This window comes from Rhagoletis zephyria, unplaced genomic scaffold (genome assembly GCF_001687245.7).
Source record: "Rhagoletis zephyria isolate East Lansing unplaced genomic scaffold, Rhagoletis_zephyria_1.1 Rzeph_scaffold_02693, whole genome shotgun sequence".
Classification (NCBI taxonomy): domain Eukaryota; kingdom Metazoa; phylum Arthropoda; class Insecta; order Diptera; family Tephritidae; genus Rhagoletis; species Rhagoletis zephyria.
This window is the reverse complement of record NW_016159777.1, coordinates 54543-72833: the sequence shown is the minus strand read 5'-3', so window position 1 is coordinate 72833 and position 18291 is coordinate 54543. Positions and strand designations below refer to the sequence as shown.

The 18291-nt window shown below is 33.8% G+C and overlaps 1 protein-coding gene across 1 annotated transcript in view; it reads left to right on the top strand.

Annotated features, from left to right (window-relative positions):
- Positions 1 to 8048: 8048 nt before the first annotated feature.
- Positions 8049 to 18291, top strand: part of Atet (ABC transporter expressed in trachea) — a 62233-nt gene continuing 51990 nt past the window's right edge. Inside the window, exons 1-2 of the mRNA XM_017622071.1 lie at positions 8049 to 8153; positions 8226 to 9285. The gene's annotated coding sequence lies outside the window, so the exon portion shown is untranslated. The remainder of the gene's footprint in view (positions 8154 to 8225; positions 9286 to 18291) is intronic.

Below are 18291 nucleotides of genomic sequence, written 5' to 3'. Positions count from 1 at the left end.
CTCGACTGTATCCAAGTAAATTGCTGGAATTTGCCAGTAAAAAGTGTGTTTTTTTTTTTTTTTGAACACAACATTTTTAGTGAGAGACACACCGCTTACCGATGTAGAATTAGTCATATGTTTATATACATAGATTTATGAATATTTAAGTGTTCAATGTAAATATGTGCATGCAGTATAGCTGCGCAAGTATTGGAAATTCGTCTGCAAACATTTTAATCAGCATACAACTTTCCTATTAGCTCCCCAAAAAGAAAGGGGTACTCGTGAACTCAGAGAGAATATTAGCAATCATGTAAATGCATGTAATTTACAATACAAATTTGATTCTTTATAAAGCAGCAACCCAAATTCAACTTCTATCGCTTGAGTGCACGCGTACTCAGCTAATGCATTGCTCATGGAAACTCTAATGCAATCAGTATTTGCATCCAATCCATCTTTAACGATGACTCTTGCGCAGCTGCATTGCGTTGAGGCAATAGTCTGTATGTATATATTTATAGGCGCACATACACACTCACAAAACACGTGCATATGATTCGAGCTTTGGAGCTGATTTCATGTCAACTGCGGATATGTACATATAATCGGTGAGTAAAGCCTTTAACGTAAATAAATTTAAATCAATGTAATTCCAAATGCAACAAAGAAACTGTAATTGATAAACAACAACCGAACCTATTATATACACAATGTAAGTAAATACCCTGCAGGAAATGGGACTAGTTTTTTAGCTACCTATTAACTAACTTGCAGTCGAGTAGTGGTAACTAACTACATTTGAAGGGCGATGGCCGCAAAATAGTTAGAACTGGTTTCCTCTGCAGTATATGTCAACTAACTAGTAGCTAACTACTTTTAGACATAAAACTATCTATAAGAAAACGTAATAATTTTTTGTTTTCTGTTCCTTTTTTTATTTACTTTATTTCAATACATTTCATATTGGTTTACATATTCTGCTGTAGGTGGTCCATTTTCGAACACCATCAGACCTAACGTCAAAATTATAATATAAAATTTCGATCTTTCTTTTATTTGTCCTAAATACGAAAAATAATCTGTGAAGTTCAGAAAAAAAAGTGTGTTGAAAGTAATGTTTGTATGAGGATATTTAAGTAGAAAATTGTAAAGAAAACAAACTCCCGATAACGTCTGCATGACTCTTGCACGACTTTACAACAAAGTTAAAGTTAGTTTTGTCACAGCTAATTAAAAGTTAGTTATTTAGATATCGAACTCCCGCAAAAAAGCTAACTAGAAGTTAGTTATTTTAATCAATTGATATTTTTTTTCTGCAGGGTCCATTAGACTGTAACAAAAAAAAAATAGGTCACCTTTTTGCAGAAAAAACATTTATTTTACATCACTTCCATGCAAGAAAAGCTTTGAATGAGACAATACCGGGCCACCGTGGGACTTTACAAGTTTTACTACAGCTGCCCTGTAAAAGGATCGCATATTCACTGCTCAATTTGTGATGCGTGATATGTAACTCATCGTCAAGTACTGTCATTCATCGCGGTGGATGAGCGTCTCGTCACAATCTGTATACAAGTGAGATTCTTCAACCCCTGAACACCTACGCTAACGGCCTTTGGAGGAGGATTCCAAAAACCCTTGACATTTTCTATGACAGCTAAATCTCACCTCTCGATTATTATTATTTTTGCTTATTAAAATATTCAGCCACTTTTTGGCGCTATAACTGGCTGCGGACCAAGTAATACCTGATTTGAGCTATCAACACAAGTCGTTATATTTTCCAACATAATTTAGGCGAGACTTGCATTGTCGAACCAGTCCGGTAGTAGTTAGAGAGCACTTTCAAATGCCTTGAGTGCAGTTTGGCTGTCAGTAAAAAAAACCTTCTCCACCTATTTTACACCATGTAGTTCATGGCCTTGAGAATTGCAAGCACCTCAGCTTGGAATGCCGAGTAGGCATACGCCACGAGAGAAAAGTGAATCTCTTCCTCAATATATACGATATAGAGACGAGATCGTGATCCAGTCTCAGTTTTGGAGCGATCAGTAAGGATTCGACTGTGTATGAGTCCGGGATCATTGTTGAAATTAAGCTCAGAGAACTGAACCTTGTTGAGAGTCTGCTGCTCCATTCAACTAATGCACAACTAATGCACCTTCTCTGATGGCGAAGAGAGTAGTTTTAGTTGGGTAAGTGGATAGCCAAGAGCCAATCATATTCCGTATTCTTTGCACTTTCCTGCAAATATGAAAGTGATTTAGAGTGGCAAGAAGTTAATCAATTACCAAGCACCATGGAAAAGCATGCCTAAATCGCCATTGTGGCAGAAATAAGATTTGGTAACCCGAACTCTAAGCATCGATATTTATGCATAAAAATTATAAAATCATTGTTAAAACAACGGGAAAACGCTTTTAGAAAATAATGTGTATGCGCTTTTTTGCACTGAGGGAATGAGATTAGTGAAACGACAAAAAAAAATCCATTTAACGATACTTTAAAATATTACTTTTGGACAGCAAATAGTAGCTGCCAGACCATACCAATAATATACAATGGTTTCATTGAAGAAATTTAAAAATTCTGGGAATAAAACTCATCTTGAATGAACTAGAGATGTGAACTAGGTTGAGCGAACAACGGAATGCACTAAAAGTCCCATCTTTAATATTTAGAATCAAGGAGAGATAGATAGTGGTAATTTTTTTATCGAAACTACCCTATCTTTTATAATATAATAAAAAAGGCAATTTCATAAAATCCATTCCCTGATTAGGTACAATTTAGATACATATTTATTTCTATCAAATTTAAAATTTTTTTGTTTGTTTACATTAGGAGAAATTATATGTTATTATTTTATATTTAAATATAATTATTTAGCGATAAATTACATTTTGATAATATCGAAGTAAATAATTGCTTATTTAATACGTTTTTAACTCTTCGGTAGATTGAGAACACAAGTTGAGATAATATATAGAATGAAAATAATTTTCTAGTCAATTACCACATATTTTTATGAATTTAAATATTTTTTTATCATATTTTAGTTGATTTTATTTAAAAAAAAAAAAAACATATTTCATTTTATTAACGCGCAGCAAACAATTTCTTGTATCAAAACAAAAAAAAAATAAAATAAAAACTCCATCTGCTTTCAGGACAAATAAAACTCTACTCCATGCCTACATAGATAAGACCGCTTATACGTATGTATATATGTATGTACATATGTACATGTGTACACACGCGTTAAACCATTGCAACAGCTCGTACCAATCAGTTGTTAAGTGCACGTGTACCCAATTATCAAATTGGGTGCTTCTTGCTAACGGCATCTGCGAATAAACCCAGTTGCGCAAAAGCGACGAATTTAGGATATTTTGCGCTAAACAATAATTTTGCATTGAATTATTTTATCAACATTTCCGGGTAAATTCTAAAATATAAACAAACCGCGAATTTTTACAATATTTGTTTTAAACATACATATAGTTAGAGGTATGTATGTGAGAGTATAAATTCAAATATTTATTACATGACACTAAAATTAATGGGCATGACTAGCGAAAAATGCTTGAATCATTTGGTAGAAATATAAACATTTCTCTCTCGAAATACTTAATTAGAGACCACAAAGTAGTATAAACTAAATGCAATATTTATTTCAATGCTTTCGCTAATTCATGGCATTTCGTACATCTGCACTTGACTTTTATATTCATAAAAATTGTAATAGGTAAATTTTATAAGTACTTTATAACTCGACATTGCTTTCAAATGATCTTCATTAGAGTTCAAGCTTATTCTGTTACATGGAAAACAAATAGAAAATGCAGCTAAGGAACAAGAATTTTTAAAACTGCGGGGAAGTAATAACAAAAACACTCGTTAGTTACCGTTAAAAAAAATAATATTATTTTACATATATACATACTTAAGTACTAGCGGACCCGGTGAACTTCGTCTCGGCAAGAATTCATTTTTTATTGCAACATTTTGGTACAACACTTTCACCAACTACTTATTCACTTAGCGACTTGCAGTGGCAAATATATCTGCCCTGATTATGGTTTTGTAATGCCAGAAGGCATATTGGCAAATCCTAGCATTGCAGACGTTTCTTTTAATTTTTTTGTCGGAAAAAATGTTAAGTAAAAAAATGTCTGTCGCAAAATGGTAGTTTAAAGCATACTTATGAGAACAACACATTGGACACAAGAATTTAAAGTTATGTCGGCGTATTTGCTCCAAAAATGTGTATTCGAACGTTATTCAAAATGGGAAACGATTTTGAGTTGATCATCCAAATCAACAGATTTCTGCTCATTTTCATGTAGTTGTGGAAAACAAAATCTAAAATAATTTGAAGCAAAATAATGAAGTTAGCAAAAAATATAATAAAAGCCAACAAAGGGTTGGATTAAATATGAAATAATTTTATGTATATGTTCGTTGTTGACGTTACTCGTTTTGCCGTTAAGAAAACTGATTTTGGTTCTGGTGGTAACGGCAGCAATTTGACTTGTACCACTGTACATCTCAATCCTGGTGTCTTCGAATTAAAGTTTTACGGATTGGGTTTACAAGCAGATGCAAAATTTGTAGATAGTTGGCAATCCTCTTCGTAATTATTACTTCTGGTTAAGAGTGCATATAAATGTGTTTCATTCGCTGAATGCTTTGCAATATTTTACTCAGGTGGCAACCCAAGGGTATTGTAACTTTGTTCGCATAACGGTTGTTTGTAACAGCTTGAAGGAATTGAGAAAGATATAGGCAAATGTATACATAAATGATCAGAATGAAAAGAGAAGTCGATTAAGCGGTGACTGTCTGTCCGTCCGTCCGTCTGTCCGTGTACACGATAACTCGAGCGAAAATTTAGATATCTCAACGAAATTTGTTGTGTAGGTTTCCGTTAATCCATATAACGGTATTTTCGAAAATTGCAAAACCTACGATATTTCAGTTAATATTGGATCCAAATTGTTGAGAATTAGTATTTGAAGTTGAATTTTGGTACAAATACCAGCTTTTCTTCAGAACTGTCCTTTTGCAAAAATATATCGGAAGTAGAAGATATCTATTAAGAAAAGTATATACACTTAATAAAAAGTCACGACAAGAAGTACGAAGCGTCTGTTCTGGTTAACCACCACCAGCATCAAAGTATAGTTATACACATATGTATGTATGTATGTGTGCACAAATGCAATTTTTAATCTTATTTATAAACGTAGGTAAAACAATGCACACTACGCTGTTGGTAAGAGAGCATTTTCAGTGAAAAATTCAAGCAAAGAGAACGCTTTTGTCTTGGTCGAAATCAGCTGGTCAACCCGTTAGGCCGACAGGTAATTTATCCGCTGTGATACGTGGTCTGGTTCTCTTTTGTTTGGGTGCACGTGCACCGAGCAGCATCTACTTAATCCGCTTATGCAGCTGCCAGTAAATTGCGCGTATCAGCGTACAAATATAGACATTAGGATGGGCTGGAAATCCGATATTTTAGAAGCTTTATTTTTAATAGCAAAAATATGGTTCATAATGCTCTAAAAAAATCAAAATATGCGAAAGATTAAAATCTTCGACAGATATCTTAGGCTCGCCCACATTGACAAAGATGTCATCATTCCAAATTATGCAGTACTAATAATTTCGAAGGTAATTGCAATTTTAGTAAAGAAAAATTTTAACTTTTGATATGTCATGGAGTACATATCTATTCACTTTCATCACTAGTTTCGAATTCCACAAAAAGTGCACTCTGTTTGTTTCAATTCAAATTATTTCTGTCTTCAATCAAATTCATAGGCTCTTTCCATGATGCGGGCCCGCCTGGAAGTACTAAGCCAAACGGCGGCAAACAGGCATTCTCCTAACCTTACAGGTAAAAATTACGATTAGGTTTTTCTATAAAAACTAAAAACACATGCTTTGTAAATTTTAAGCAACGATATACTTTTTTTTTTGTTTTGCATAAAAGGAGGGGTATTGAATGAAAAAAAAAGAAACTTTTAATTTTTCACATATCGCACACCTAGATGTAAAGTGAGCTAACTCAAAATCGAGAGAGGGAAATATTACCGTACATATCCAACGCAATTAATACAAAAACAGGTAGAACAATATTTTTTTAGTTAATGTACATAATCATGAAGACAAAAATGTTTATTCATTGGAGGTGAGTCTCATGCATTGATTTATGCAAAAAATCGCACTTATTTTATTTTATTTATTTTTTATTTTTTCAGTTGATCGCACTTTAGATCTAGGTGTGCGATATGTACAGAGCCGAGAAAAAATATTGACAAAGAGAATTTTTCGCAGTGTATGCAAAGTTTTTTATTCTAATTGAATAAACAATATTTTTGAGTTTTTATGGACCAGAAACCCATTTTATCATTAAGTTCAAATATCAAATTTATAAGTTCTATAATATGTATGACATTTGGTTCACTTTTATTTGTAAAACAACAGTGTTTTAACAAGACTTCGTCGAATCGACGATCATTAGTACTAAACTGTGTAAATTATGGTTAGTACTCTAGTATTTATCGTTTCTTTTTAATTTAATTTGTTTTTATTTTTTAAAAAGAAAATTGCAGTTAAAAAGTGCTTACATCAATATAACACAACAGCAACATTAGTAGATAACAATTGTTATAACAAAGCTTAGCCTTTTAAGCTTGTAGATGAATTATCGCATATTATTTGTTTGTATCCGGGGCTACGATATTGAATTTAACACAAATAACTTCGGAAAATGTTAAGCTACAAGAACGGTACACTGATTCTTGCTATTTCTGGACATTTTGCAGACAAATTTTTACATAATAAAATGGATAAAATCAGTCAAAATTTTGCCAGAGATGTAAATTTTAAGCGCCTTTGAAAAGTAAATACTAAAAGCATTTTTAAATATCTAAGAAACAAAATATATTTTATGAAAAAATTATCAAAATATGTATATAGAATTTTTAATCAAAGAAAAGGGGCAAAATGCGCATGGTTTTTAAGAAAAGTTTCAAAATAAGCCTATTTCTAAAAAGTCGGTGTCAGGGGGCATCGATCTCCAAAAAGTGTCAATTTGACACTTTAGTCGCACAACGGCAACACTGACTCCGATTCGAACTACAGAGTAAGGGTCCAGATTTCCTATTGGACATATTAAGTATATATCTGTATTTAAAGCAAAAATACACCACATTTTTACCTTACCACCTTACAAAAATGTCATCCAGAAAACTAGATTTTAATGCGCATACATAAGCTTAAGTATGTACATACTTATAACGGGTGATTTTTTTGAGGTTAGGATTTTCATGCATATACATAAATAAGTTAGGGCGGGTCAATTTGTATAGAAAATTTATTCGGCTATGCGCGTAAATATAGCACTGAACGATTATACATGTAATTCTAAGCAAATTAGGCGAAGAAATTTGGAGTTGGCCAAATTGTGAAAATATGTGTCTTGGCAGTGCTGTAATTTTGTATGAGGAATCCTTTCTGCACTTATCTTTTTCTTAAAACTTCTACCAGTGTCAAAAAAAAATTTACCCGCGCTAATGTATGTACGTATGTACATACATACATACATATGAACATACATATATGTATATACAATACAATGCATTGAATTTTCAATACAAATTACAGCTTTTGAACATTTACCAGCACTCAATAATGCATATTAAATACATTTATATATATTCATTCATATGAATGTATGTATGTAGAAAAGTATAGAAACGTACACTCATTTACATACATATGTACATAAATGTGCAGCACAGCATCGCCAGTGGTTAATCGAAATCAATTGAAATGTATCTAGAATATCAATCAAATGCAACGAAATGTTTAGCAACATTTGTATCTACAGCATGAACTTGCTTTGCTTTTGTCTCTGAACGCCACACAGCTCTTGTATGTACAATCATTGGTACCCGCCGCCGCCCCCAATATTCTTTGCGCTTCTCATGCAGCTGTTGCCATTATTTTAAGCGATTTTGTGGTACCACTTCAACCAGTTTTTCTTTGTTGGGGCTAGCGAGCAGTAGCTAAAGAGAATTGTGCGCATCGAAAGCGTTGGACTTGTACAAAAATACATACATACACACGTACATATGCATCTACAAACAAATGTTTTTGTAAGTAATATATGTACGTGAATATGGGTTAAAGCTGGAACTGAAACTTTTGATTACAAGCTGCTTCGATAGCTCTCTTTCGCTCGCATACGCAGTCACAGTTGATCGCTTGCGCCACTACGCTCATTCACTGACTTACCGCGCCGACCACCCCAAACGCACACTCTCACTCAAGCACCCACAGCCAAGTAGACGACCGACTTAACGCTAGCCAAAAGAGACCTGATGAATTAAGAGAGATACAAATCATTTATACTACAATTCACATCCGCCTTTTCATATTATTTGACTGGTAGGCAACGAACCAACAAACGAGCACAGTCATACATACGATTAACCAGCTGACGGCGGGCTGAGCTCAGCTAAATTGAGCTGAGTAGAACAGCAGAGAATTTAATACAAATGTAGAGGTATACCGTGAACTGCGGATAGACGCTGCAAAGCACTTTTGCTTTTATTTTCAAATGCTTACATTTATTCGCTCGCTGAGCTGTCGCGCTGACAGTAGTAGTTGATGGTGCGAACGCAGAGAGAAGTTGATTTTTTGGCTGCTAAAACGTTCGAGTTTTTCTGGTGCACCATGGAAAACCAATAGAGTAGATAAAAAATTAAATAAGTCAATTGGTGCTTTTTGGGTGTTCTCGCACGTTTTCGGTATTTGCAGGCCGTGACCCGAGAAATACTTAAATTAATTAAATAAAAAATAACTGGAAGAAAAGTTTAACAAAAAAAAAATCACTTAGTGTTCATTTAATTGCTTAAAAACAAGAAGAGTAGCTCGCAAATGCGTGTATTTAAATAAACAAAAAAAAAAAAGAAAAAGAAATACAACTAATACAAAGCGCTTCAGACGCCAGAGGGCAGACCAAAAAAGCTGGCGCACCAACTGTGAGCATAAAACACAAACAAAGTGTTTTGTTTATGTGCATTTTACATACATATCGAAAATTGGGCAATGCAAAGCGATAAATTAAACAAAAAAAAAAATAAATAACAAAAAATTTGTGTTCGCATCAGAAAAGTGTAAAATGTTAGCAAATTTAGGGAGGAGGAATCAAATAAAAAATTTTAAACAAAGTGCTGCAATAATTTTTTCAAGCAGCGCTGGAGTGTAAGCTGAAAACAGACAAAAGTACGTACAACAGAAACAAATATACATACATACATATATATTACGAAAAGTAGGTACATAAATATTTACGAAATGTGTAAATCAGGAAACAATTTTTTTTTTTTTTTGTTGAGAGTCAGCACGAGCAAGTTCCAGAATCATTAATACTGCATATTTTTGTAAATAACAAATATACAAATGATTTTAATTATGCAGAGGAAGTTACATACATATGTATGTTTTTTTTTCGTTTTACGTATACATACCAGTATATGCCATGAATTCTTGTCAGAGGACTCTCTTTTGTGTTATTATATTTATTTTTTATTTTGTTTTAATATATTATGCACTGCAGGTCATTGGGATAGCACACCCCTTTGTTTACATGTTTTTTTTTAATTTGTATAAAATTTTAAAATCGTAGTTACACGTAGAGTATGCTACATTTTTATAAAAATTTAATCAGTCTTAAACAAAAAACGGAAAATTTTAGGTACTTAGGATCAAAAGGGTGTGATATTCAAATGACTGGGAGTGTACCAAGAAGTGTATTTCTCTTAAGTCAAAGGCGGATGCTATTGATAATGGGCAAAATCAGGTAAAAACCACGACTACCTCACATATAACGGTACTTGGTTTGCTAAAATACATAAACTGCGATATCTTAGTAGCTACTAAAGCTTCTTCAATCAATATTTTTATATTTTCAATGACCCATTTTAGGAAAAATAAGAATATTATTATATTTTGAGAAAAATGGGCATAGCCCCACCCACATAAGTATACCTCGGTAACCTCTCCACCAATTTCTGCCAAACATGGCACAATTCTTGGCCTTAGTACAACATAGCAAAGAGCTGAAAATTTAAAGAAACAGACATAAACACGCTCACGTCCCATATAACGGTAATTTTGAGAAATACGCATTCTTCGATAAAACAGTAACTACTCAAGAAAATTGACTCAAAATTGATGTTTGAAATAATTCTTACTTAGTTTTTACTGTCAATGCTGGCGTTTATACCAAATGCTTCTCATTAGTATTTATGAAATAAAAAAAGATTTCAATTATGGATCCTACTTGAATCTCCTCTCTCTACGATAATTCTAAGAGGTATCGCATCGATCGTTTATTTTTGTCATAAGAATACTATGTAATAAAATTATTTCCTCGCTTTTCTGGTCAATATAATTTTCAATCAAAGCATCTTCGAAAAACGGAGAAATTTCTTTTTTAATTATGACTTAGTGTCTTCAAAAAAAAATTGGTTTGGTCCAATATCCAGCCAAGTGCTGTACAGTGTAATTGATAATTGCTTTTTTTTTTTTTTGTTTACTAACAGCTAATTAAAAAAAAATATTTATGTTTTTTATACTTTTTGCTATTACTGAAGCAATTTTCTGTCAGATTTACGCTTTCAAAGCAACAAACACGACGGAAAAGAAATAAACAAATTACTTAGTTTTTATTTAAGGAAATTAAATTGCTGTCTTAGATAGATTTTATATGTAAGTATCTACATATGAACTTGAATACAGATGCATCAACTTAACCCTCACAGTTATATTTTTCGCTACCTTCATAGTTAAATTATACAAGTCAAAGGGCACGCAAACAGACATGTAAATGAAAGAAAAGACAATAGACCTGCAGGCGCAGCTGCCACGCGAACAACAACCCCCTGATGTGGTGACTCGTTAGGCAACATTTGCAAAATGCATTTTCCCACCACCGAATGACAGACCGGGAAATGTACAGTTTTTGCAACTTGCTTTCTTCAGCTCATCCGATTCAAACGCCTACCCACCCTGTTTTCTAACAATTTCTACTTTCTTGTACATAATTAAGTACAAACACATGTACGATAAAAGTAATCACATGTACGATAAAAATATATACATACCTTACAGGCAATTTTAAAAAAAAAAAATTTTGGCCGAAACTGGGTCGCCTTTTTTACATTTTTCGGTGACACCTATGTACATTTGGCAAATAAAGAAGCGGAAGTTTAATGCTTTTTGTTGAGCTTTAATTTACTGGCATTAGGGTGGCCTTAGGGTGGTGGGAACTGAGATCTGGTGGCAAGGATTTGGGGTGAATGAACTTTGGAAATAAACGCCTCCTCGATACAAAAACATTGATAAGCATCGACTTTAAAATGCGACTGTAAAGGCCGAAGATGCGACTACAATAACAATAAACTGATCTCCGTAAAAGATTACAAAATATATACATAGGTTTTTATCGATAAATTTTTGCCAAACTTATGGCTAGAAAATCTTTTAAAAGAGCGAAGATTACTGCAGGGCGGCTGATAGACATTTATGAAATACTAATAGGGCATTATGGTCCGAATTTTGTAATGAACTAGAATCAACTTTAGAAGTCGCGTGATTCGGCAGATTTTAGGAGTCCGACTTCACCCAGTTTGCTTGAAAATCCAGGAAGAAATCAAACTTGCAGCATTGGCGCATCACGTTCACCCTATTTATTCCTACACGGTTTTAACTTAGTACTTTGAAGCCCGACTGACTATATATAACTGTCCAGATAATAGGTGATCTACTGCTTCGGACGATCTGGAAGTGACGAGTTTAAAATTGCTTGGTGTGAGTGTATCGAATGCAAGTGACTTGAGTATACCAACTCAGTAGTTATTGCTATCGACGAAGACTAGCTTAAATCATAAAATCTTTCCAGTCCCGCAAAGACAGTGGAGGATACATACATATATCTCATGCCAACCCGTCGCCTTCTTTGTTGTCTTAAACCCCACATAAGCTGGTATCTGGGATCAAGAGCAGGGAGCCCGTTTGTTCATAAATAGACATTTTTTGCCAAAACTTACTACTTTGGACATGGAACACCGCATCTTTCTAATCCTGAATGAAACTTATGATAAATGGCAATTTTTGTTCGATGGGGAAAGTCTCTGCTTTTCAAACACTCTCGTTTTATCTCCAACAGCCTGAGGTTGTGGCCAACGGTGAAGAACGAAGAATTTTGGTGGCATTTAAAGTATGTCATCAAATAATGTAGTAAGTAGGCCTTCCATCCATCAACCACATTTAGCAACTTGGAAGTATCTCTGCCAATACGGTTTTAAAAATTTAAACACCGCACTTTTTCACTGCTCGATTAACATTTAAGAGATTCTGATATCGCTTTCAATGCATTCTCTCTGTTCAAAAGCAAGGCACTCTCAGTATGAAACGCAAGTTCCCAGAGTTTCTTAATTCTTATAAGGAAATATTTTTTATTTCATATCATAATCCAGTGATGCTGAAAATAACTTCTATCTTGTCTGCTGAGCGATTTGAATTGCGACTGCGCCTCCTTTATTGAGTAGTATTCGAATACAACCAGAGAGGCCTTACTTTCCAAAATTCTTTTTGTTGGGTAATCCATAAGAGCAGTCAAGTCATAAGTGGGAAAAAGTGCGCAAATACATACATTTGTACATACAGAGTGCCTGTCTATTGCTAAGTGGATTATTTAGTTTAACAGAATTTTTATGCCGCCACAAATAACTCTCATCTTAGTTTAAGTAACCCAACTTTTATTTTGATATCTGTAAAAATGTTTACAGTTACTATTGCCATGATAAAACGGTTATTGCAAGGGGCTGGAAAGTGGTCGCACGAGACATTTATTACACCGGTTCACAGAAAAAGTGGTGTGCGCTTTTAACCAGAAACTGCATCTGAATCTGAGATCCGTTTGACTCATAGCCCTCCTAAATTTCGAGTAAATCACAAAAACCGAAAAAAATTCTCAATTGTCGCAATTTTCTCGAAATTTTGGAGGTGTACGAGTCAAACGTACCTCGAATTCAGATTCAGCGGGTCAAAATTGGTACATGTCGGTAGGTGGGTCTGGTTAAATAAACATACCACTTTTTTGATGTGAATACATCTTAGGTTTCGGTAGGGGTAAAATTTGCGAAGCTGCAACGCATAAAATTTCGAAGTGATGCATGCATGTACATATATTGCAGCAGAAAATTTTTAAAATCATTGGTAGCACCCTGTGTTCACTTGCTATTGCATATGTTTGCATAGATTTAGGCATATGCTGAGTAAGCGGAAATGCGGTACAGATGATTTTTACGTCCTATTATGCAAACTGCACGCATGCATACGGCTATGTACTTATGTATGTACATAAATATCTATTAGAGGGTTGCAAAGATTCCAGCCAAACTGCACTTCTCACATTCAATCGAAAAATGAGAGCACATTTTTGCGGTACCTAAAACAAAGGGACCAAAAGTAGAGAACATCCCAAATGAGCTTTCCTGATCGATGTTACTCGACGGCGCTCTTCTTCACCAAATACATGTTCCGCTATGCTCGCATAGGAAGGTCAAACTGCACGTGAAGTTTTATGTTCTCTTTATGGGTTTGGTTTCTACTTAGATATAACACGCGAAGACAAATTTTTTTTTGAATGTGATCAGGTTTGCATTCGTTCGATTTCCAAAAATGTGGTGTGATATTAAAGCGCTTGGCCTGTAGATGTGTACTAAAGTTTAATTTTTTTTAAGTGTTGCCGCCTGTTAAAAATATTTATTAAAATTATTTAATATTTAAGTTAGATCAGTTATTAACGTGTGGGTATTACTATAAATTCGTTTGAAAAGGCTCCATTTATAACAAATATGTAGGAGCATTGCCACCCGTTTAAAACGTCAAATTGAACTTAAATTAAGGGAGCTAGGTAAATGAAATACATACATATTTATGTATTAAAATATGGGTGTTCGAATACGTGAAGCAATTTTTTTTTGAAGGAGATCAAATCTGCACAGTTCTTTTGAATTTAAAAATCAGATGTCAATGCAAGGACCTTGGTTTTATTTTTTGTAGTAAGAACTTTTTAGAGGTACAGGGTGAATTGATGCAATTGATATCAATAACAAAACCTATAAAAATATCGATTACAAAATCGATGACAAATTCGTTAAAAATTTCGATAGCAAAATCGATAATAATATTGGTAGAAAAATCGATTAAAACATCGATAACAAAATCGATAAATAATTGATAACAAAATCTATAACAAAAATCGATTAGAAAATCGATGAAAATATCGATTACAAAATCGATAACAAAATCGATAAGAATATCGATAACGAAATCAATAAATGGTCGATATCAAAATCGATAAATAAACGAATACAAAATCGATAACCAAATCGATAAAAATATTGATGACAACCCCGATAAAAATATCGATTATTATATCGATAAGTCCCAAGAATCCCGAATTTCTCTATATTGTATTGGCAACCCTATTAAAAATATTACCTCTTGATAAAAGTGCACTGGTAAAGAGAGAGAGAGTATTCGCTTAACGAAACTGAGAACCCCGTTTCGGATAACAGCTGAAGCAAATTTTCATTTTTATTTTTTAAAAGTGACTAGTCGATTTTTAAACCCGTTCGGGTATAAAGGGGAACAATTAGTCTCTTCATAGGACGTGTTCGAACAAAAGCGAACAGTTCATTCCATATAAAGAGATTAAAAGTGGTATTAGTCGCATGTTCCTATGCGATCGCTCCCGGAGTCATCCCGGATTGGTCGCATTATTTGCAGGGATGTTGCAAGTGGTTTTGATATTCGTAGCATAGTTATAGGTATATACACNGTGTTCGAACAAAAGCGAACAGTTCATTCCATATAAAGAGATTAAAAGTGGTATTAGTCGCATGTTCCTATGCGATCGCTCCCGGAGTCATCCCGGATTGGTCGCATTATTTGCAGGGATGTTGCAAGTGGTTTTGATATTCGTAGCATAGTTATAGGTATATACACTGCCGTGGTGTAAAAAGCAAGGCGAATATTTTAAAAATATATACTGAAGTCATTTTAACTTGGGTCCGTTGATAACTGACGAACATATACAAACATACATGTATATTACAGTGACGGTCAAAAGTGGATGAATGGTGTTTCATTTTTAATATTTTTTTATAAAAATATGGTTCATGCTTTAACAAAGGCCATATAAATCACACTTTCAAATTTTATACAGAATTTATAAAAATTCCATACATTTTTATCTAAGCGGAAATGTCGAACAAATGAGTTTAGCCTCCTATTTTGCAAACAAAAGATTGTATTTTAGTTGCGTTACCTAACTCGCAAGAAGTTGCAAGAATTAACAGCAATTTACCAGAAAGCGTTCTCGTACTCGGTTCTCCGGCTTCTTTTGCCTTTTGACAGTTTTACAGATTTTTACCCAGAAAACTTGGGGAACCACTTGTGAGCCCACAAACTGCTTCCTCCGGGCCATGAAAGCATGTCGAAGACTTCATTAAAATACCATTTTAGTCACAGTGAGTTAGACAAAAGATGTCTTAAGAATCGCAAAAGTTTTCTTAAATATTCTTAGGAAAATTTACATGTATTAACCCGCAACGAATTCTCACCTATCACCAGCTACTTATCAATGACCTATTCTCGAGTATTTACCCAACAAATTTCAAGCATTATAACAACAATACAAAATACGCCTGTTTTCAAAGGCAATTCTGTATTAATTCACTTACTCATACGCACACAAAAATATTAATAGTAAGTAAATATGTGTATCCGAAACATGGATACCGCAAAGAAAATTAGGGTAGGACCATATTCGATTGGACACACACACCGAACCACAATTTGCACTAGTATTTACTAAGTTAACTACAGTATACTAGAAAGTAGATAGAGAACCGACTGGGCAAATAATTGGGAGAGTTATTTTTGTAGGTCGTCAAAAGCATGAAAAAAGAGAGAGTTTGCCGACACCAGGTGGATGCTGAATTGATTAAGAGCGCGAGTATTTGAAGAGAATATTAACGAAAGCGCAAAAGCAAGATGAAAGGACATACATATGCCAAGTTTATACTCGTTGGTGGTTTTGAGAAATTGTGGAAAATTGTTGTCCACCAAAAACATTAGTTTTGTATTAGTGCAAATTCGAAATGATAATGAAATGACAATGAAATGATATAAATAATTGTGCAAGTAGTGTTAGTTTAAATTATTTCAAGGAAGGATGCAGTGCTGTGAAAGAAGTTAAAGCAGTTATGGTTTTGCAAATCTTAATGAGGCACGCATATTAGTTAAGGTTTAATGTATCTTCGTTCATAAAAAAAAGGTACTTGCAGATGAAGAAATATCTTAGATTAAATGAAATCAGTGAGCATAAATAAATTCGTTTCAGAAAATAAATACTTTTTTTTATACGATATTAACCACAGAATCAGGCTCTTACTGAAGCGATATATGTATATTCTTGAAGAAAATTGAAGGCTCTACAAAACTTGACTTTTCGACAAATTCACTCCTCTATATGTAAATGTCGACCATATAATAAATTGAACTTTTTTTTCAATTTTCGGCAAAATTAATAATAAATTAAAAATTTTAAATTATAAAATTGTAAAAAAAAATTATGATCGATATTTAGTGATAAGCTTCAAAATTTTTTCAAAAATTAAAAAAAAAAGTTTTTTACAAGTTCCACTTTAACTTTGAATAGCTTTTGCAGCAGAAAGTTATGCCAAACATCTTAAGAGACTTTAAAAAAATATATATCGCTCAATCCGATACGTTAACCTAAAAATAAGTTGCGTATAAAGTTTCAAAATTGAAAAAAAAAATAATAATTTATCGTGGAAAGTAGAAACTTGCTATGAGCGACATCTAAATCTCAATATTAGGAACAGTGCTTTTGACTGTCTTTTTCGCAGTCCCGAAAACATTTCACAAGCGATTTTGAAAGAAAAAATCTATTGTTTTTTTTTACCAGTCTAACGTATATTTATCTATTTGTTGGTTACGCATTTTTCTACGTTTTTTTTTGTTTTTGAGATACTTTTTCATTGCAAAAATGCACTCAGAGTTTTGCAATTGCCTGTCGATGGGCGATACACGTTAAAACTTATTCGCAAATTAACTTAAAATTTACCCTGCGATTCAAAACAAAAAGGCAACTTTGGCAACCCTATCAAATATCTTCGGCATCATAGCCGCTAATGGTGTCCTGAAAGAAAAGCACTTGTCGGAGATGCTGTAGACTGACTGGCGACCAACGAGCAACGACAGAGAAACTCCATTTCAGCCATTTATGAAACCACCCCCTGCACACCACCCACAGGTACAAAGGTAATGGCGGCGGAGCGGAGAGCCTTGCAGACAGACAGTAAAACTCTCATTCGTTCCTCGCAATGTGACGCGAACGCACTGTGCTAGCGCTGCGCTGAAAGTGAAATTAGATGTAAACGTGATTTATAGATATAAGCACAAAAAATAAAAGTGAAAAGGTGTATGAGATTGCAAAAACGTAGTAGAAATATTAAAATTGTTGGATGTTTTTAAGTAAAAATTGTGGAAAAACTAGAGCAAGTGTGAGTATTAATATGCTGCTTTGTAGAACATTTTAGCGCTGTATCTGCTCTACAACAATATCTATAATTAAAGTGAATGCAGCGCAACCAAGAAAAAACGAAAGCAGAAAAAAAACAACAAAGTGTTCAACAATGGTAAAGCCGAAAGTGAAAAATTAAAAAACAACTATTATAATAAGCATTGCATAAAAGCAAAAAAAAATAAATAAATAAAAATTATTATATGTATACATATACGCATGTGGTTTAATGCGATTAGATGCCAAAGAGTGACGACTAGCTCTGTAAGTGCATTTGTTTGTATGTGTTGCCTTTGCGCCGCAGCGTGCTGCTTGAGTAACCCCAGCCAACAACGCACACTGGGGTATTTTACGTTATTTTTGGCGATTAATTCACAAATTAAATTTTAAGATACAGTGACGATTTTGGCAGCTGATGAAAGTAAATAAAGCTCTGTAGCATCGTTTGGACATTTTTTGATTTGCAGTAGCCTCTGAAAGTTGCCAAATGACTTGTTTGTTTATGTATGTACGTGAAAAGTGGTTTTTTTTTGTAATTTGAGACAACCTTTTTTTCATCTTTAAAACGACAAGAAAAACTTTAATGAGGCATTCTTTTTCTGATA